The following is a 23,227-nucleotide window of genomic DNA, read 5'->3' on the forward strand; positions in this document are numbered from 1 at the left end:
TTATGGAGGGAAAAGTTGATACGTTCATTACTATTTCAAGAGCAGCACTGCATTTACATAGGAGTTAAAGGCTGTCGTTTTAAGCTCTAGATTGACAGAACCCTCCATCCTCAACTCAGCAAAGTTTTCCTGAGGATACAAGAAGGACAGAGTTGGAGTATACAAAAAAATTCAACAGAGGAATAAACCCAATAGTTCCTGACTGTTTCTTGGGTAACTGGAAGGAAGTTCCCTTGTTTTTTGCAATTAATCTTTAAGGATTAAATATACTGTATGAGCATTACTGTGCCAGCTTCCAGAGCACCCAGAGAGGCTGCCTGTATTTGACCAAGTCCATACCATTCTGGACACTAGATTTAAGTGTCCAAATCTATCTCCCTAAGATGCAGCATTTTAATTTTGGATACTTCTGTTGAACTTCCTTTCATCTTCCCATCAAAATCTACTATCAGTTCTTCTACAAATAATTTTTTTCAAGGAGCTATTTAGAGAAACAATGATAAGTACTGAAAGGGCTGCAAGCCAAGAACTTAGAAGTGAGGAGATTTGCTATCTGGATGATTTTGAAGATGAAAAGAAAGCTCTGTCCTTTTGTTCTTTCTTGCCACTTCTTCCTTTTTCATCCTAGATACAGTAGCAGTAGCTATAGGAGAAAGCTCCTGGCATAGAATCTACATTTAAAACCCAGTCCCCAGGAGAAAACAGCCACAACCCATGCATCTTTAAGGAATTAATATCCAAAGCATAACAGGAACACAAATGACAGCAAGAAAATAAATATCCCAATTTCAAATGAGCAGAGGACCTGAACAGCCACTTGTCAAAACAAGACATACAAATGTATGTATATGAAAAAAAAATGTTCAACTCCACCAAGCATCAGGGAGATGTGGAGCAAAACTCTGAAATGAGCCATCATCTCACATTCATTCAAATGGCTAGTATCATAATGTTCAACAAGGAATGTACTCACTACCTTACGTATGTAACTGTCACCCCTCTCTACATCACTTTGACAATAAAATTAAATTTTTAAAAAAAGTGTGGGTAAGCCTGTGTCAAAAAGGAGAGCCTTTGTACACTGTTAGTGGGAATGTGAATTACTGCAACCACTTAAAAAGATAGGATAAAATTTTCTTCCAAAGTTAGATATAGTGGTACTATGTAAAGTAGCTACCATGCTTCTAAGTACAGATTCTAAGAAATGAAATGTGTATGTGAAAGAGATACCATCAATGCAGGTAAGACAGGGAAACAACCTAGGTGCCCATCAGTGAATGAGTGGATAAAATATGATACATATATAGACACAATGAAATTGCATTCCAGCTCTAAAAAGAAGGAAATCCTGTCATCTGTAACAGTGCTGATGAATCCGCAGGATATTTTGTTAAGTAAAAATAAGCCAAGCACAGAAAAATAAATACTCAAGATCTCAGAATCTAAAGACTGGTACAACCAGAGTTGGATGGTAGATGCACTGGGCTGAAGGAAATGGAGTTGGAGAACTGAATGTAGTTGGTAAAGGGAAGAAAGTTTCAGCTACACAGGATGGATTCATTCTGGTTATACAGCATACTGGCTTTAGTTGATAATGTAACACATTTGAAAATTTCTAGGAGAGTAGATTTTTAAATGTTCTTATCACCCCCCAAAAAATGTATGTGAGGTGATAAATTATGATTTAATTATTTTACAGTAGTTATACACATATCAAAACATCACATTGTACCCCATTAATAAATGCAATTTTGTCTGCCAATTACACTTGAACCAAATTTTTTTTACATAAGGAAGCATTTATTTGAGGTTTAACATGAAATTGTACAAATAAAAGTTTGTATAAACAAATCCACATTGAGTCATAACACATAGCAAAGGACAAAGTAAAACAAAGAAAACTAACTGGCAGCTATACACAGTTGGACACAATCGTGTCTTAAACACTAGAAAGTCTTTACAAAATAATCAGATCAACAGAAGACCAATCTTCAATATAGTCCTGTAAGATGGGTTTCGTTAGCATCTCCTGCTTTCTCGAATGTTCTCCTTTAAAATGGCTGGTAATTATTTTGGTGATTTCCCCCACCTCAAGATGCCTTACCATCAAATGTTCTGTTGATCACTGTACTCTGCATATTCCTGTCCATATCCATAATTCCCATAGTTATACCCAGTATAATCATATTCGCCATAGCTACTAGAGGTTTGATCACCACCATAAGGCACTATTGTAATTTCCATATCCTTGATCATAATAGTTATTAAATCCTTGGTTCCAGTTTTGGCCCTGACCTCGGCCACGACCCCTTTTACCACCTCTTCCTCCTTTTTGTTGTTGCTGTTGCTGCCTACTTACTTCCTTGGGTTGTGCAACTTTAATCTCGCACTTCCCAAAACCAATTTGATGATATCTGCTTTCTAATGATTTCTTTACTGGCTCCTCATCTGTATATGTGATAAAAACAGAACCCTCTTATTTGTTTTTGTATCCATGGGAAGTTCAACATTTTCAATCTCTCCAAAAGCTCCAAAATATTCTTTAACTTGTTCTTCAGAAGTATCTGGGCTCAAGCCACCCACAAAAACCTTTTTATGGGGTTCTTTGCCTTTTAAAGCTTTGGCCGTTTTAGGATCTATCAAGTTGCCATCCAGTTTGTATTCTTTCAGTTCCAAAACCTTATCAACACGAGTGGCATCGTTGAAAAGCACAAATTCAAATCCTCTTGATCTTCCAGTGACTGGATCTGTTTTAATTGTGCAGTCTACAACTTCCCCAAATAGAGACAAACACTCTGTCAGATCTTTCTTGCATGTATCCCAGCTCAAGCCTCCAATAAACATTGTATCGTCATCCTGCTGATTCTTGCTGGATCCCTCTGCGAATTCACCTATGTTGCTGTACTCGTTCATGTCCTCCATGGTGAAGGAATGGTTGGCTGGAGGGTGCTGGCACATAGTCCAGGCCGAGGCAGCGGCAGCGGCAGAGCATTGTATGTTAAAATGGCCTTGAACCAAAAATTTTTAAACTTTAAAAGAAATCTATTTCCTGGAATGTAGCTCCGTGGTAGAGTATTTGCCTTGCAGGTAGGAGGTGTTCAGTTTAATTACCAGCATTGCAAAAACAACAACACAGCTAGCTGGAAGTACCCAGTCTTCTGTGGCTAGAGCAGATACTTTCCCTGTAAGACTAGGCTTGTAGCCAGTGTGGGGACTTTTTTCTGAAGACTTAATCCCAAGATTGGCTGTCTTCAGCCCTCTCTATAACACCATGAGCACCACCTACTTTCTCCCACATTTTTATTAGCATCAATTAGTTGAACAGGTGCGGGAGGGCAGTCTGACATGTCCATATATGCTTACAGTGTTCCTTGATCACGCTCTGCCCTTCCATCACTCTCCTTCATCTTTTCTCTTCCTCTTCCCAAAGCACAAGATCCCTAGTTTCATTTTCCCACGGGTACCTAAACCATTTTAACCATACATCTCCTCCTTCACCCCCTATGGTTAATAAGCCAAAGTCTATTTCTGTTGCTTACAACCAAGAACTCTGACACAATGAAACCCAATCCTTTGATAAAGTAGCCCTCCATAGACACCAAATCTGCCAGTGACTTGGTTATAGTTTCCCAGCATTGGTACTGTTGTATTATACAAGCCAATTTTCTCAAACACATGATGTTCCACCATGCACATCTCCTGAGGTTTATTGATGCATGACCCAGTTTATACCACATATTCCACATTTTTAAAAAATGCTTACAAATGCCATAAACACATGTGTGGAGCAGGCATTTGTGGGTATGAATCTGTGTTTGGGGAAGGAGGGGAATGTGTAAGGAGTAGAAATAGGAAATGATTAGAAACTGCCACCAGTGATCTGAGTTCGTTTGGAAACTTTCCAATTTTTTCAAGTCCAGAACTCTGAAATGATACTCCCTAGGACTTACAATTACCAATAATGAATTTCAGGATCAAAGTGGCACAAGGTTTAGGGAAAGACTTTGGAACATCACATATTACATATGCAGTTTTTTCAAGATGGAAAATTGACCAGTAACTAGCTGAGCCATCAGCCTTAACTTGGTTATATTAAAACAACTGGCTTTTAAGGGTGACAGGGATTTAATGAGATTATATGGATATACTATACATGAGATGCATATATATTTTTATCATATTCAATTCTGTCAGACAGAAAACTAGAACCAAGAAATCCCTTGCTTCAATAGGAGTCTAAAAAATCTGAAAAAGAAATACCTCTGAAAGCAATAGGGGTCTAATGTTACCCAGTTGTTGTTCTAGTTGTTCTGCTAGTAAAGAAAAGTGCATAGTTCAAGGCAAAGCAAACTCTAAAATTGCTTTGAAGGAAATGCAAGAAGCAAAGGAAAACTTCTTGAAGGCAGAATGCAAGGAAGGTCAACATTGATGGCCGTTAAGACTGAATTCATTAATCAAATTGATCACACACAGTTCAAAGTCATCCAGACAAAAGAGATTTAATGTGTCTGATGAAACTGACCAGATACTTAATTAAATAGCTGGTGATGGCAGACAAAACAGTCGAAGGAGAAGTATGTGGATGCAGAATATTGTCACGAAGGGAAAGATCCTGAAAGTAGCACAAAGCCAGATGAATTCCAGTAGAAAAAATAACGCAGGCAGAAGGAAGATAGCGGAGAATGGAGCAATCCCTCCTCAAAGGCTGTGAATTGTATCAGGCAAGTGAAGCCTTCTGATTAGCTCCTGGCGGTGCTGCTAATAAGCTAGCATTCTTTGGATTACCTATGATTGCAGCAATTTTCAAAGCATTAGAACGTGCAAAAGACAAGTGAATGATAGCTTCGAGGGGGTGAATGAAGGAAAAGAGTTTATATGCTATTTTTAATGAGAAATGAAGGTGGAAACCAGCCATGGAATGTCACAAAATAAAAAAATTAGATGACAGAAGGAACACCCTGCAGCCCAAAAAAGAAAACATACCTAGGCAGAATAAATGGACTGGGATCCTGGGGAAAAGTCCTCCCCACTCCTTTCCAGTTCTGTTTCAGAACAAACACATTAAAACAGTTAACTCAATTTTTTAAAAATGAAACATGTCACACAGAGGTATTTTCTGATGGTGATGTCTAACTCTGTGAAATCAGGAGGGTTCAGTGGGGCTGGCATCACTTTTCCAGAATCCTTAACAGATTGACATTCTCCTGTGTAAACCTACCAGCTACTACTCAAGCTGCAGATACATACTAAGCACCTACTATGTGCTGGGCACTCAGTACCACAAACAAAAACAAATCCCTGGTTTTGTAGAATGTGTTTGCTTATTTAGAGAGGAGAGAGACAGGTAGATAAATTATCTATGCAAGAGGGCAAATGGCCATAACTGCAATAAAGAAAGAAAGGGCTAGGTCAAGACAATTAGAACTGTTGGGATGTAAGTTATATACATGAATGGGGATGAAGGATCGGAGGCTGAAAGATGACCTTGGATCTTGAGTTTCTTTTCATATTTTGCCCATATTACTGAGGACCGAAGTTCAAGCCCACAAACACAGACCTCAAGCTTTTAGTTTGTTGTGTTGTTGTTGTCGTTGCTATTGCTTTTGTTTTGTGAGAGGGACAAAGGGGTTCTAGAACTTGAACTGAGAACTCCACGCTCTTGCTTAGTCTTTTTTTTTTTTGGCCAGTCCTAAGGCTTGAATTCAGGGCCTGGGCACTGTCCTTAGACAATTTTTTCATATATTTTTATTGTAATTAATAGAAGGGTTACATTATATACATCAGATAGAAGGTACATTACTTCACAAATATTGATCCCTTTCTCAGGTCATGGTCCCCATTACTCCACACAACTTGATTTCCCCCCTACCCTCTCCTATTTCAAATAATCAATTGAGCATACATAAAATATATCAGATAACAAGGTGAAATATTGTAACAATATGAGATAAACAAGGGACAGTAAAAGAGATGAGAGATAACATAGTATGTTAAGGACAACAATCACTCATTATATGGCTTTTGTTTCTTTATCCTGGAGGTCCTTTCATTTAGTGTCATACTATTTGGCCTTATGTATCTAGATTTTGTTCTATTGTGAATCTCTGCTAGGAGAGCCCAAGGTTCATACTGATTATGACAAATGAGAGAGACTATTGGGCCTATGATCCTTTGAGTCTGGCTTACTTCACTTAATATGATTTTTTCTAAGTCTTTCCATTTGCTTACAAATGGGGCGATGTTGTTCTTTCTGACAATAACATAGAATTCCATTGTGTATAAATACCACATCTTGCTGATTCACTCATCAACTGAGGGGTATCTGGGTTGGTTTCATATCTTTGCTATGGTAAATAGTGCTGCAATAAACAACATTGTACTAGTGGATTTAGTATGTCCTTGGTTCTGGACAATTGGGTAAATGCCAAGTAGTAGAATTGCTGGGTCATAGGGGAGCTCTATGTTTAGTCTTTTGAGGCACTGCCATACTACTTTCCATAGTTGTTGAATAAGTTTGCACTCCCACCAACAGTGTAGTAGTGATCCCTCCTGACCACATCCCCTCCAGCATCTGTTGTTATTAGTTTTCCTGATCCTGGCCATTGTAACTGGAGTGAGGTGGAATCTTAGAGTTGTTTTGATTGCATTTCTTTTATGACCAGAGATGTCGTGCATTTCTTCATGTGTCTATAGGCCATTTTAATTTCTTCTTCAGAGAAGACTCTAAGTCTTTGGCCCATCTTTTAATGGGATGGCTGTTTCTTTGGAGATTAGTTTTGGAGTGATTCAATTTTTTTGAGCTGTTGATATGTTTTAGATATGAGGCCTTTGTCTGTTTTATGGTTAGTGAAGATCTTCTCCTACTCTATAGGCTTTCTGGTTAATTTGCTAGCTATGTCCTTTGCCATACAGAAGCTCTGAAGTTTAACGCAGTTCCACTTATCCAGCCTTTCTCTGATTTGTTGTGTTTCTTGGTCCTTATTAAGAAAGTTTCGACCTGTGCCAAGGAGACCTAGAGTATCTCCAATTCCTTCTTGTAAAGTTTTCAGTGTATTGGCTTTTACTTCGAGGTCTTTGACCCATTTGGAGTTAATTCTAGTGCAGGGTGACAAAGAAGGATCCAATTTTAGTTTTCTGCAGGTGCGTAACCAGTTCTGCCAGCACCACTTGTTGAAGAGACTGTCTTTCTTCCATTCTATTTTTTTGTCTTCCTTATCAAAGATTAGGTGGCCATAGGTCTATGGTGTAATATCTGGGTCTTCAGTTCTATTCCATTGGTCTTCAGGCCTGTTCCTGTGCCAGTACCAAGCTGTTTTGGTCACTATATCTCTATAATAGAGTCTAAAGTTTGGTACTGAAATTCCTCCTGTGCTGTTCTTTCTGTTAAGAAGTGTTTTTGCTATACGGGTCTTTTATTGTTGTCCTTGGACAATTTTTGCACAAGGCTAGTGCTCTGCCACTTGAGCCACAGCACCACTTTCGGCTTTTTCTGAGTATAATGGTACCGAAGAACCGAACCCGGGGCTTCATGCATTCTAGGCAAGCACTTTACCACTAGGCTACACTCCCAGTCCCTTGCTTAGCTTTTTTTCACTCAAGGCTGGTACTCTACAATGTAAGCCTCACCTGCACTTCTAGCTTTTGGTTTTTGTTTTTGTTTTGTTTCTTGATTTTTTTCATATATTTTTTATTGTAATTAATAGAAGGGTTATATGATATTTGCCAGATAGATGGTCCATTAATTCCCATACATTGATACCCTTTCACATGTCTTGGTCCCCATTTTGTTCCTTGATTTTTGTTCCTTGCTTGGGGGGGGGGTGCTAGTTAGTTGGAGAGTCTCTTGGCCTTTTCTGCCTGAGATGGCATCAAACCTGATGCTCAGATCTCAGCCTTCTAAGTAGCTAAAATTACATAAATGAGCCACTACTGCCCAGCTTTTAGTTTGTTTTTGAAGCAAAGGTCTCCTGCTTTTTTTTGTAACTTCGATACATATTTGTCTCATTAAGATAAGTCTGTCTCTTTTCAAAGTTATTTCTGTCTCTCTGCGATCTTGGAAAGATTCCTATACCCTTATCTTTTAGCTTATATTTATTCCTGTATACTTATATATAGAACACTGAAAATTCAGTAAGGCTGACATTAGCAAACCCCTTTTTCAGGTGAGGAAATTAACACACAGAAATTCACTTAATCACAGAGCTGGAACTGGAATTCAGGATTCCTGTACCTTCACTCTTTACTCACTCATTAATCCATTCATCGATCCTCTCATCCAGTAATGTTCAAGGATGCTATTTTAATGGCTGTTGCTGTTTAGGCTAGTAAGACACTTGGCTTTATTATTGTGGTTGTGTCTTTCCCATTGGGAATACGCATGCGTCAAACATTACACTACACTCCATAACTATTCACAGTTATTATGTTTCAATTAAAAACAAAGATTACATTCAGTACCTGTCCCCTGAATGGGACATCCTTCCTTCTCATGGCATTTGCCTCCCCTCCCTGAGTGGTCTGCATTTCAGAGTTCTTCACTAGGACCTGAAGCCTAACATGATCCGTCCATAATGCCATGGGGTGGGTGGGGGCAGACTCCCTCTCAATCTCCAACCCATGGAAATAGCCAGAGTATCACCTTCAGAGTAGCCTGGCTACCAGCAACAAAGAGCAACGCTGCTATCTTCAGTAAAGATGAAGTTGATTGAGAGGACATGGGGTAGCATTTGGGAAACCTAGGTTTCAGAATGAACTTGCAGCACGGTAAGTAAGTGCAGGAGGAGAAAAGGCACCTTTATCACCTTTTTTCAGTAGTGATCACAAAGAAAGCAGTGATCAATTGCCTGGACCTAATTTGTTTTATGGTATTTATTACTATCATTTTATTCATATCTGCTTCCTTATTTGCCCATAGCCCAACTTCTCCACTAAAATGCAAGCTCCTGACACCAGGGCCTCAGTTTCATTAACTGCTCTACCTCAGAGCTTGCAAAGGTGCACAGCAGATATTCAATATGTATTCATCAAGTGGAACAATGCACAAATGAAACGGTGCTATTTGTTTAGGGAGAAGAATTTAGAAGCATTTAGAAAATAATGTCATTCCAAACTGAGTGGTACCGACCCCAAGCATTCCCAATGACCAAAGCAGGTTGCTTTACTGATAATTTGGTGATAAGAGAGGGGAAGCTGGCTATCTTCAAAAAGATGATATTCCACAACATGATCCCGGAGCTGGACACTACAGGGCAAGTAGATGATAAGTAAGAAAGAGGAGGAAGAAAGTCCTCTGAGGCAGGGAAACATATAAAACAATGAGATATCCACTCCCAAAGTTCTTCTCTCTCTCTCTGCACTCTCCCTAGCAGTTTGAATTGGGGCCTGTTGGATTTGAAGTAGGTTCAAGACATGTCAACCTTGGACTTGCAACTTGGAACTCAGCCTTGAGATCTAGAATCAGAAGTAAACCACATCAAGGTAATAACCACCATGCCTGCCATCCAAGAAATCTTAGCTCTTCTTAAAACTTAGCTCAAAACCTTACACAGTTGGAGCTTTGGGGCAAAAGGTAGCCCTCAAATTGAAAGAATATATACCTTCAATCTCAAATCCAACTGAGCAGCCATACCAAAAGAGCAAACAGATCCCAGCTGTTCCTCAGATGTGTGCATGCCTAGTCATATTCACACACAGACTTAGAGGACTATCTGGCCCAGGAGTCAGGGGAATAGGTATCCTCCCATCTCCATTTGCCAGAATGTCATTTATACCCACTATAACCATTAAAAGCACCTCCTTGGCTCTCCATCCCAGTATAGATGAGAAAGTATATAATCAATCAACTAATTCCCTGAATTTCTTGAATGCTCCATCCCCTAATGGCCAATTTGCCTAATGCCACCATGTTCTTTAACTGTCTATTTTGGTTGATTGGGTATCGTTTGGCTTTCATAAAACCAACTTAAGAAATGTTCTGAAATTGTCTAACATTTGAGCTAGAAACTTAGGCCTCTTGGTCTTTCTTTCCACTTGTTCCTGTTTCCCCTTCTCTGCCTCTGATTCTATCCCTCATCTGGCAGCAATGGCAGGGAGCTTGGCAGAGGAAATTGAATGTGTTCTCTTATGAATATAGTCTCCTCATGAATACATTGTTTTATGAATTTGTTCAATGAAAATATTCTTTGTATGAATATATTCTTTATAAATAGTGATGTCTTACATATATTCTTAAATGTGAAGAGTTCATATGAATGCATTATCCTTATGAATAATAATAACATAATGAAAAATATATTTCTAACAATTCTCCTTATTCAAGTGCATACCTTCATGAATACATTTTTATTGTAGTCCTCAGGGCTCCTCTCTCTGCCTCTCAATTTCCTCTACTTTTTCTGTCCCATGGGCTCTTGAACCTTACTAGGAAAATAACTGTTTAAAAGTCCTCAAAACAGCATTAGCAAATTCGAATGAAACCCAAAACTACATAGTAGAGATGCTACAAATAAGATTGGTAAATTAGTCCTTCAATGAATTGGGCCATTCAATAAATTTACTTTCAGCAAATTGATTTTCAATTAATTGTCTTTCAGTGAAGTGACTTAACCTAAAGCAGGTCTGTTATTGCCCTACTCATGACCTCAACCCCAACAAAACTCTTTGACAAAAGAGTTTGTTTTCTTTTTTCTGTATATGGGGTACTGAGGAATCAAACCCAGGGTTTCATGCATGCTAGGTAAGCACTCTACCACTCCCCAGCCCTCTCCAACAGTTTTATTAAAACCCAAACTACTGCCTTTGCTTATTACCATCCACTACCCATTTATAGGGTTCATCACATGAGGACCAGGGCCTCATGTATGTGAAAATCACTGTTTTCACCAGTGTTCCTCAGCCCTTCCTTACCCTCTGACATCTAAGTAGATGCCAATAAACATTCAATAGGTCAACAGGGAAGGAAGGAAGGAAAGAAGGAAGGAAGGAAAGAAGGAAGGAAGGAAGGAAGGGAGGGAGGGAGGGAGGGAGGGAGGGAGGGAGGGAGGGAGGGAGTCCCCAGAGATTCTCTAGGTTCATGATCAAAAGAAATGAAGGATAAACCATGTATTTATTCCTACGTTAGTGCTGATACACATCAGCCTACTCAGCCTCCTTTTCCACTGGAAAATAAAGAGAAAATGTGAAGCGAGTTTTCAAGAGGACATGAAAGGAAGGGGAGACATGATTCAAAGGATGAGCAAGCTTTAAACCAATTTTTAATCAGAACAAAGCCGTTTGACCATGTCACATCAGAATGATGCACTGAAGAACATTTTTCCCCAGATGTTGCATCATTGCCTATTTAGCAGACCTCCATGTGAGAGCAGATGGCCTTGACTCGGGATCTCACAAAGACCTAATGGCTCTTCTGCCAGCCCTTGGGCCATCATTTGCATAGGAAGCAGATTCAGCTGGGCTGCCTCTGGTGATTGCCTCTTACCCATGACCTCATTTTCATGCCTCCATTTTCCAACCCTGCCATATGCAATCATAACCTTTTGGGAAATCCTATGTCACAAAACATACAATAAAAACAACTCTTGATTATTTGAAGCACTACTTGAATTATAATTTTTACAGACATGGCTTCTCATTAGAGATTCATTTTGTAATGGGTCTAACATATTGGAAAGAGTGTGATGTGGCTTCTCTTTCACCCATTTAATAACTGAAGTCAAAAGTTTATAGCATTGCATCAGGGCAATTATATAAGAGGAGGCCACTTTTATAGATACACATAATTTTATTGTGGATTCACGCTGTTTATAAATTAGGTTTATAGGCCTCACCTCATCATCTCTAGAGACATTTATAATCATCCAAAGAGAAAGGAGACATTTCACACTGAAAGAAAAACCCCTTTCCCACTTGGAAACAAATCATCCAATCCTGGCAAACTCAAAGGCATTTATGTACACTCAGATGATTCACCTGGGGGAGTAGTGGGCAGGAACAAGGTCTGCATTTTTCTGCTGTTGCCCATCACTGACGCCCAGCCAGCAATGACTTTCCTCCGGAAAGGGCAGGAGACAGTGGGGCTGACGAGTGATACTTCCGATTGTACTTTCTCAAAGGATGGCGTTCAAGGGACCCAGCAGGAGTCTTGGAAAGTCTCAATTTCTTCCTCTTCACTCTCTCAAAATTCCCCCAAACCAAAATCCAACTACCAAGTCTCATCTTTTGGTTGCATTCAAAGACCCAGTGTCCAAGTTACACTCTCCTCCTTTGATGCTAGAATCTTAGGCAGCTAATTTACCAAGGCAGGGGTAGGTGAAATGATCAACATGTGAACAAAATCCCCCTCTTCTAGTGTTGCTGCTCAGGGATGCTGATGCTATGCACAAGACTACAAGATGCTGTTTAGCTAGACTAATTCAAGACCCACAAGAGGATGGTAAATTATATAATATATAAAATTACATATGTATAATATATGTGCGTATATTTTACAGTCCTGGGGCTTGAACACAGGGTCAGGTCACTATCCCTCAGGGTTTTGCTCAAGGCTAGCATGCTACCACTTAAGACATAGTTCCACTTCTGGTTTTTGGTGACTAATTGGAGATGAGTCTTACAAACTTTCTTGTTCCGGCTGGCTTCAAACTATGATCCTCAGATCTCAGCCTTCTGATTAGCTAGTATTACAGACACGAGTCCCTGACACCTGGAAAACTATATATTTTAATGAAAGAATAAAGTAGAAAATATCACCATGTGTTACATATAATAAACTTTTGGCTTCAATTACATGTAGAAGTGTGTATGCACTGAATATTATTAGAAAACATTCAAGTAATACTTAACATTTGCCAGACTTTGACAAGCACACTCAGTCATAGTCTCTAATCTTCACTCTACCGAGGTCATAAAAGGGATAAATCACTTCTTTCCAGTCCTGGGGCTTGAACTCGGGACCTTGAGCTGTCCCTCAGCATTTTTTTTTTTTTGCTCAAGGTTAGCACTCTACCACTTGATCCACAGCACCACTTCAAACTTTTTGGTGGTTAATTGGAGGTAAGAGTCTCATAGTCTTTCCTTTCCTGGCTGGATTCAAACCATGATTCTCTGATAGCAGCTTCCTGAGTAGCTAGGACTGACAGGCATGAGCCTTCTGCACCTGCCTTAGCAAATCACCTGTTAACCACAGCTTACTATGTGAGAGTTTATACTTTTTTAGAGCAAACTTACATTCATGGATTTGGGGCCCTCACAACCTGATGATGATAAAAATGACTCTTGGAGAGGGGAGCATCTCTGTCCTGCATGCCTCTACCCTCTAAACATCCCTCTATTCCCCTCAGTCTCCACTCTGTGCACCATCCTCGAGCTTCTCTGTGCTGTTTTGCTCCTCATCGTTGACTCTTGTACCTTCTTCAGAGGCTTAGTCTAGACACTGACACTGAACTTGGATGTGCTTAGTGCCCTGTGGTGCCCTGGCTTGATGTCCCACCCACCACCCTTCCATCAGTCTGCGCTTAACCAGTGAGCCATTGCAGGAGTGTAAAAGCCCAGCACCCCCACCTCAGAAGAAACCAGGTCCTCCTCCTCCTCTGTACAACACCAAGCCTGTTGAGTGCACCTAGAACTAGACCTTCACTTGCTTCATCACTTTGCCTGTTCTCTTCTTCCACTACCTTGCAGGATTCCTCTGAAGGCTCTTCATTAATACATCCTATCCCCAGAGTCTACTTCTAGAAACCTTACCTAAATTACCTCCCGGTTGCAGGCCTAGGTCTGTGTGAGGACCCTGACCTCACCAAATTCCCTCTCTCTCGTCTCTTCAGCCTACTCTTCCCTTGCAACTAGGTGAGGACATGGTCAGTGCCACACACACATACACACACACATACACATACTGGTCATGATAATAAAAGAAAAGTGGGGGGTAGAAGATGAAGGCCTCAGGCCTGAGTGGTATTCTACAACTCAACTTCCCCTGAGGTCAGTGTCCATTAGTCAGTTATTAATATGGGGGTGGGTTGGGGGGGAATGCTATCTATTTCATTACTATTTCCTCAACAGCACCTTAAGCTAGAAAACAAAGGGAAAGAAAGCAAAAGGATGCAGTATTTCTGGTTCTCTTGACCTACAACCATCATGATAACAGCAGAAATCTCACTTCTAACTTCCTGTAACAGTGCTGCAGCATTACACCTAGGAAAGGACATCTCATATAGCTGAAGAACTAGAAGATACTTTTGAGAACCATCTCATGGTATGCGGACGAAGGCCCTTACGATATTCAGATTTCTGTGACTGTAACAATAGCTACGCTAGAGCAACTTATAAAGACAAATAGTTTTGGCCCACAAATTTGGAGGCCTCAGCCTATGATTGGTTGCCCTGTTGCCTGGGGACTTGTGAGAGTACAGAGGACACAGTGAGCATCAGAGCATCCATGAGGCAGAAAGAGAGGGGGAGGGGAAGGGCTGGAGTCCCACTACCTCCTTCAAGACACTCCACCTGGGACCAAAGTCCCTCTAGTTAAAGTGACCACTGCCTCCCAGTAGCACAATAGGCCTTCTGGGAACATTTCAGATCCACTCTAACAGAATGACAGCTAACACTATGCAATTTCCCAAGGTCACAGCACTGACAATAAAGCCTTTCACTGAATCTGAGGCTCTGGACTTCAATGAGCTGGGTGCTTGCCACTGAAACAGCTTGCAGGGGAAAGGGAGGTGTGGACAGCACAGTTTCTTTCATTGTTGTCCTCCAAAAGCTCACCCCTCAGCATCTCTGGGTATCTGCAAATGCATTTGTGGCAATTGATTAGTTTGAACTGCTTGATCTTTCACCCATTAAGATAAACAGAATGAAATGTAGATTAACTTTCACCATCTGCCCAAAGAAAACCTAATCGATGCAGTGAGTTCGTTAAGGAGCTTCTTAATCAAATGCATAAGTATAGCTAGACCTAGTACAATGTCTTCCAAACAGGAAGCAGGAAGACCATCCTTCTAGTCCACTCATGGGACTGCAAACTCAACTCTGACTATAATGATGCTCAAATTTACTCATAAGGGAGACATATAATGGTTTCAACAGTGAAATATCTTAAATACATGAATGACTATTCTGTGATATAATTGCTATTTCTAAAATATTTTTATTTTGGATTGGCATATATTAATAATACAAGGAAGCTTCATTGTGACAATTCTACAAACACCATGCACCTGAACAACTTCACCCCACAAACCCAGGAGATATTTCCTGTGGCTGCCTGGAGATCTGGCTATGACATGCCAGCCCCACTTACTCCATATTGTATAGAATAGTAGATTTTGACCTTTTTGCCTTTTGCCCTGACTTACTCCACTTTGTAAAAACAATTTGATTCGAATACAAGTGCTAAGGTTGTTTACTTTGTGTAAGTAAACAGCCACCATCTGTGCAGCACAAACTAAGAGACTGATAAATAACTTATTTATGAGAAGAAAAGATTACCAACTGCAAACTTATCAAATTAAATTAGGAATATATAGACACACTGGTATATCAAATCATATCAAAAAATAACCACGCTCATGGGCTTCTTGAGCACACAAGACCCAGAAATGACGCAGGTACCAGTAGCTCACATCTATAATCCTGGCTACTCAGGAGGCTGAGATCTGAGGATCACAGCTCAAACCCAGACCAGGCATGAAAGTCTGAAAGTCCATGAGACTCTTACCTCCAATTAACAGCCAGAAAACCAGAAGTGGCACTATGGTTCAAGTGGTAGGGCACTAGCTTTCAGCTGAAGAGCTCAAGGACAATGCCTAGGCCCAGAGTTCAAGCCTCACAACCAACTAAAAAAAAAAAAAAAGAGTGGGTGGGGGGGAGGGAAATGGGTACCAAGACATGTGAAAGGGTATCAATGTATGTGAATTAATGCACCTTCTATCTGGCAAATATCATGTAACCCTTTTATTAATTACAATAAAAATATAAAAAAGACCCAGAAATAATGCAACCCCCTCATCTGAGACATACTAAAGTAGGGTACCAAGCCACTGGAATACAGTGGTCTCCTCTAAACACATTATGGGACTATTCAGTGCATGTGTCATTGGAGCAACAGGTGAGGGAATCTCTCAATTCTCCCCTCAGGGCTTCAGCTCAGAATGGTCCCCTGTCCCCCTCTACCCCGGCAACCTTGCCTGATGTGACTCAATAAATTACCATCTGTCCAGATCCAGTAAATGTGGTATCAACTCTACATTCAACCTCACTCCACCTCAACAACTCTGTGATAGGGCTCCTTATATGACACCTTATCTGACTCTCAGCAATAACCACCACTTTCTTTGTATCTGTGTCTTCTCTCTGCTCTTGCCTTCAGCACTGCCTCTTTGAACCCCACAATTGCTCCAGCCCCAAGCAATTATAACCTACTTATTATTGTGAAGTGTAATGTATGATCTGAGAGTTGATATTAGTAATTAACACTGCAATAAAGAGCCTGTTTGGGGTAGAGGGAGGGAAAGGGGAACAAAAACATGAGAAGGGGTATCAATGTTTGAAAAGTAATGAACCCACTACCTGATGAATGTAACTGTAACCCCTCTAATACATTACCCCAACAATAAAAAACTAGTTAAATAAATAATAAAAATTTAAAATAAAAAAGAGCCTGTTGGCCAATAGCTCAGAGCTATCAAGTGAAATCAGTAGTACTTGACAAATTAATGCTAATGAAATTGACATTATTTGTAAACTTATTGTTATTCAATAAATTTTGAAATTGTGAAAAGACATAAGCATATCCATTTATATTTGTAACATATCTCACTAATGAAACTGCCTATATAATACTTTCATACTATTAGAGCTTCCAGAAATTTAGAACAATTACATCAATCTCTCTGCCTTAGTGCCAAAGCCTGGATATCAAAATAGGGCTGTTAGGGAAGAGGTTATGGCCAAGAGATAAGGCATTTGCCCAGCAAGTGAAAGATACTGAATTCAAACCCGAGAAATGGCACACATTAAAAAATGTGCAGGCCATGAGCCCCTAAACATGACTTAAGAACCTCTGGACTCAAAGATTTTGACATCTCCAAACACCATCTTCGTGGTGTTATTCCTTATTGTATGAGGAATGTACTTCCACCATGAGAAACCTCTAAGGAAACTTACATAATGACCTGATCTGAGTGGCTTGCAAGTTCTGAAGACCTATAAAAGAAGAGGCCCTGGTTTTGAATTAACCAGGATTTGTTAAGGTGTTTCATGGTTCCCAATCTTTTAGAGAGTCAATCTTTCAGTTCTGTCTTCCTGGGATGCATTCATAAGTCCATGAGGCTAAGTTAAAGAAAAGTTCAAAAGTGTTGCTTCCTGGGTAATATTTATTCTCTCACTATACCTAATCTTTGCAGGCCCTCTCATAAGCATGGAAGCTGGGGCAAAAATAAAGAAGGAAAGTTCTGATACAGTGGAGCTTCCTTTCTAGTTAACAATGAAGAAGGTGATCAATAAGGTAATGATGCAATGCATAAAATCATTTTAAATGCAATAAGCACCATGAAGACAAAATTTTAAAGATGTCAGGAAATAGATGAGGTAATAGGATATGGTCTATGGTTAAGAGACCCAGGAAGCTCTCTCTGATAAAGAAACCTCTGAATACAGATACAAATCACCACCCCCTTTTTTATTGAAGATTCATTCATTGGGCTAAATTTTATTGCTCCCCCAAAGAATCTTTAATTGCCAGAAGCAGAGTGCTTTGCAAACCTACCTTACTAATAGACAAGCAGAGACGGGTCCAGATTCTCCTTATCCCAAGGCTGGCCTCGCTGTGACAGCAGCAGCACAGCAATGTTAGTATCTGGTCCCCATTTATCTAGTAACTGCAGCTAAGAAAGGGGACATGAGAATAGTAGTCATGAGCTTCCAAGGTAAGAATAACCCAAAGGCAGCAACCAACTTATTTGCATTAAGATCAAGATCTATGCTATTAAGTGATCTGACTAAAGTAAATTGAGTGAGAAAAGTAGATCTACTAAAGTAGATGTGTGGAACATGTGGTTCAGTTGTTTGTTTTCAGTTAAAAAAAAACAGGATGAGTATGAGAAAAAAGATAAGCTGTCCTTTGAACTTGTCAGGACCACCTAGAAGCTGCTAAGAGTCCCCTGCCCCGCCTCCTGCAATAGCCAATCCTAGAAGAGACTAGCATGGACTCACTAACACAGGAGCTGGTAAAGGAAGAGAATGTGAGTCTTCTGAGGAGGATGAGCAAAGAGAGATGGTGACGTCTAACTAGAGGTAAGACCAAAGAAACCTTAAGCCACAGGGCATTCTCCTGGCAGAGCTGCCACCGTTTAGTGATTGTGACTGTAGAGAACTTAAATGCCCCTTCACTGCAGGCCTGCCAACTTTAAAAGGCAGGAGACATACCCATGGAAAGGCTGAGGCAAGGCCACCCAGCGGGCAGACCTGTGGAGCCTCTCACCTGTGGCTGGGCCCAGACAGGCTTCTCCAACTGTGCCTGCGTGCTGGAGTAGGACACCGAAGGAGACCCCCAAAGGGCTGAGGTGTGATTCCGTGACAGAGCACTTCCCTCACATGCTCAGGGCTCTGAGTTCCATTCCTAGTACCACAAAAATAAACACATTTTTTAAAATTACTCTCACCCCTACTCTGAGTTCTGATAGAGCAGCTGCTCCTTTGTGGGGAAGTTCTGACGGCTTAGACATGAATATGACCACTGTGGCTGATGCGCCCTGCGGAAAGCTGAGTCTGAAGGCTCTGAAGAACTCCCTGTCCCTGCAGCGTGCTCTGCCCTTCACCTCCACCCTCCTCCTCCACCTCCACTTCCTCCACGGGGAGAAAGCATGTAACTAAGGTCAGATCTTGGAGAAGATAGAATGATGCATAATTTGAAAGCCAATAGCCTGATTTTGAGGACTCCGGGAATCTGAGATGAATTCATCAAACTTTTTTGCTTCTTTTGATTTCCTCCCCATCCTCCCCAAACAAAACAACAGGGACCGATGTTGTCTGCTTGGCATAGGTTTTGGGGTGAGTTTCTCCTTCTCCACTGAGCATGGGCAAAACTCTTCACTTTGGGAGAGAAGAAAAACTGTTTGACCACACCAAAAATCTTTTCATTTGTAATACTTGAAATTTAAATTTATTATTTCGATAGCAGATGTGCTATTTATTTAATATGTATAAGGGAGCCTAAAAATTGGATTTCATTTGTTAATTGCTTTAAGGGGCCTTTTGTGTGTTGTTTTTTACTTCTGTGTATCTGCCTGAATTAATGACCTGAGATACAGCTATGCTACATTTTTAAACAAGGAATGCCTTTGAGAAATTTGTATATTTTTCAGTTGCCAGATCCATTAAACACTTGGATAAAATACACACACACATACATACACACACACACACACACACACAAAGAGAGGGGGGGAGAAAGAGACTTAATTATAAGCTTTAAGTGGAAAAATTGGATAATATGCAAATTATATTTCAATAAAGCTGAGTTTTTGCTTTTTGTGTGTGTCTATGGACCTGTACTCACTCTGCTTTTTTCTCACAGCTGGCGCTGTACCACTAGAGCCATAATTCCAGCTTTTCGCTGTTTAATTGAAGAAAAGTCTCGTGTTTGTTGTTGTTTTTTTTTCTGTCCTAGCTGATTTGAATCATAATCCTTAGATCTCAGCTCCCTGAGTATCTGAGATTGCAGGCATCAGCCACCGGTGCCCAGATGCCATGAAGCTGTTTTAAAAGAAAAAAAAGTACTTATTCTTTCTCCAAGACAGCAAGAGGTAAGGATAATGAACCTGGGTCCACCACCAGCTATCATATTAGAAAGAGAACAAAGCCAGAGACAAGGAAACAACAAGGGAGAATGAGTCATCTGCAATCATCTGAAATATGATATTCTATTTTGCATAAAGTCATTTGCTCTTGAATTTCTCAGTAGCATAAGACAAGTAAAAAAGAAACACTCCCCTCTCTGCTTCAATTCATTTATGCATAGTTTCTGTCATGAAGTCCAGTGACAGCTTTCCAGAAAAGCTGTTCAACTTTGTTTCTCCACTGGCTATGAAGGGGCGTGCCCACTCCCTTAGCCCTCAGTGTCGCTGAGAAGCCACTCGAATAGCCACTTTATTCACAAAAGGTCAAAATTCACAAATTTTAGATTCCTACAGAGATTGAATATGAACTCTTGCCTATTCTCATCTCTCAACTGACTATTTTCAAGTGAGCTATTTCTAGAAAAATGTTAATAACCTTTTGTCCATGAATAGCTTTCCTAGTTTATAGCTTTGCCTGTTTTGCTTTCATACTAGTTTTGAGCTAGATATGTATTTTTATGCATAAATCTTATCAAATGTTTCTTTGCAATGCTATTATCTTTATATTTAGAAATCTTCCACTATCCTGAAATGAGAAAAATATTCTCATGTCTTTTCCTACAGGTTTTTGTGGCTTCATTTGTTTTAATTAAACGTCTTGATCCATTTTTAGATTACAGAAGAGTTTAATATATATATATATATTTGCCCAAAATAGTTCATTAATGGTCCCAATATTCATTAAATAATTATTCTTATCCACAACTTATTTATGGTGGATATTTATATCATATTAAATTCATTAACAGAAAAGAATCTCTTTCCTATAGGAACCCCACTGCACTGCTGGTGGGAATTTAAACTAGTACAACCACTCTGGAAGGCAGTTTGGAGGTTCCTCAAAAACTGAAAATAACCTTCCCTACAACCCAGCCATCATAACCCAGGATATGATAAGGACACCTGCACAGCCATGTTCATGGCTGCACTATTCACAATAGTCAAGCAATGAAAACAACCCAGATGCCATAGTACAGATGAATTGATACAAAAAAATGTGGTACAGCTTATTGCAATCAATTCTCAAATTAAAAAATTTGAATTTATAACAATGGTTAAAAATTGTGGTATACTTTTTGATGAAAACTTTAAAACCCTAAAAAAAGGAATTAAAGCAGAACTGAGGAAATGGAAAAAACCTCCCATGCTCCTGGATTGGAAGAATCAACATTGTGAAAATGACAATCTTGCCAAGGGCTATCTACAAATTCAACGCAATACCCATCAATATCCTAATGGCATTCTTTAAAGAAATAGAAGAGGCAATTCAAAATTTCATATGGAATAATAAAAGACCCTGTATAGCAAAAACACTTCTTAGCAGAAAGAACAGCGCTGGAGGAATTTCAATTCCAAACTTTAGACTCTATTACAGGGCTATAATTCTCAAAACAGCTTGGTACTGGCACAAGAACAGGCCTGAAGACCAATGGAATAGAACTGAGGACCCAGATATTAAACCACAGTCCTATAGCCACCTAATCTTTGACAAGGGAGCCAAAAAAATCGAATGGAAGAAAAACAGCCTCTTCAACAAGTTGTGCTGGCAGAACTGGTTAAGCACCTGCAGAAAACTAAAGTTGGATCCTTCTTTGTCACCCTGCACTAGAATTTACTCCAAATGGATCAAAGACCTGGAGGTAAAAGCTGACACACTGAAAACTTTACAGGAAGGAATAGGAGACACACTAGGCCTCCTTGGCACAGATTGAAACTTTCTTAATAAGGACCAAGAATCACAACAAATCAGAGAAAGGCTGGATAAGTGGGACTGCATTAAACTGCAGAGCTTTTGTATGGCAAAGGACATAGCTAGCAAATTAATTAGGAAGCCTACAGAGTGGGAGAAGATCTTCACCAACCAAACAACAGACAAAGGCCTCATATCTAAAATATATTAACAACTCAAAAAATTGAATCACTCCAAAACTAATCTCCAAAGTAACAACCATCCCATTAAAAAATGGGCCAAAGACTTAAAGAGAGTCTTCTCTGAAGAAGAAATTAAAATGGCCTATCGACACATGAAGAAATGCTCAACATCTCTGGTCATAAAAGAAATGCAAATCAAAACAACTCTAAGAGTCCACCTCACTCCAGTTAGAATGGCCAGGATCAGGAAAACTAATAACAACAGATGCTGGAGGGGATGTGGCCAGGAGGGATCACTACTACACTGTTGGTGGGAGTGCAAACTTATTCAACCACTATGGAAAGCAGTATGGCAGTGCCTCAAAAGGCTAAACATAGAACTCCCCTATGACCCAGCAATTCCACTACTTGGCATTTACCCAACCATCCAGAATCTAGGGCATACTAAATACACTAGCACAACAATGTTCATTGCAGTATTATTCACCATAGCAAAGATATGGAACCAACCTAGATGTCCCTCAGTTGATGAGTGGATCAACAAGTTGTGGTATTTGTACACAATGGAATTCTATGCTGCTGTCAGAAAAAACGACATCGACCCATTTGTTAGGAAATGGAAAGACTTAGAAAAGATCATATTAAGTGAAGTAAGCCAGACTCAAAGGAACTTAGGCTCAATGGTTTCCCTCATTTGTCATAATCAGTAGAAACCTTGGGCTCTACTAGCAGAGATCTGCAATAGAGCAAAACCTTGATACATAAGGCCATATAGTATGAAGCTAATTGAAAGGACCTCCAGGATATTGAAACAAAAGCCATATAACGAATGATTGTTGTCCTTAATGTACTATGTTATCTCTCATCGCCTTTGCTGTCCCTTGGGTATCTCATATTGTTATAGTATCTCACTTTGTTATCTGATATATTGAATTTATTTGTATTTGGTTATTTGAAATTTGATAGGGAAGAGGGGAAAACAAAGTGGGGGGTGGGGAGGAGGGTAATGGGTACCAAGACATGTGAAAGGGTATCAATGTATGTGAATTAATGCACCTTCTATCTGGCAAATATCATGTAACCCTTTTATTAATTACAATAAAAAAACAAAATTGTGGTATATCCCATTATTACAAACTTAATCACAGTGAAATATATTTATCTGCATGATTCATGTCACAATACTTTCCTGATGGGCGTCCAAATTTGCTACTCTCTTCTTAGATGATTTTTATTTTCAGTTAAGATTACCCATTTTCAAGTAAATAAACAAATAAGTGTATATACAATATACCAATGGGCAAGGAAAGAGAAGAGAAATAACATAGTATATTAAGAACAGCAATCACACAAAATAAACCTCTTGTTTCCATAGGGAAGGGAAGGGGGGAAAACAAGATGATTGGAAAGGGGTAGGGGAGGAAATAGGGACAAAAATATGAGAAGGGGTATCAATGTGT

The 23,227-nt window shown here is 39.7% G+C and overlaps 1 long non-coding RNA gene and 1 pseudogene across 1 annotated transcript in view; both read right to left on the reverse strand.

The window, feature by feature from the left end:
- Window positions 1-2,051: 2,051 nt before the first annotated feature.
- LOC150064350 (heterogeneous nuclear ribonucleoprotein D-like pseudogene) lies at window positions 2,052-3,075 on the reverse strand (annotated as a pseudogene).
- A 14,742-nt stretch (window positions 3,076-17,817) lies between these two features.
- Window positions 17,818-23,227, reverse strand: part of LOC150064351 (uncharacterized) — an 89,684-nt gene continuing 84,274 nt past the window's right edge. Inside the window, exon 3 of the long non-coding RNA XR_016535154.1 lies at window positions 17,818-17,882. This is a non-coding gene — a long non-coding RNA (uncharacterized LOC150064351). The remainder of the gene's footprint in view (window positions 17,883-23,227) is intronic.

The sequence above is a fragment of the Megascapheus bottae genome, chromosome 4, assembly GCF_031878675.1.
Source record: "Megascapheus bottae isolate mThoBot1 chromosome 4, mThoBot2.hap1, whole genome shotgun sequence".
In the NCBI taxonomy this organism is placed as follows: Eukaryota; Metazoa; Chordata; class Mammalia; order Rodentia; family Geomyidae; genus Megascapheus; species Megascapheus bottae.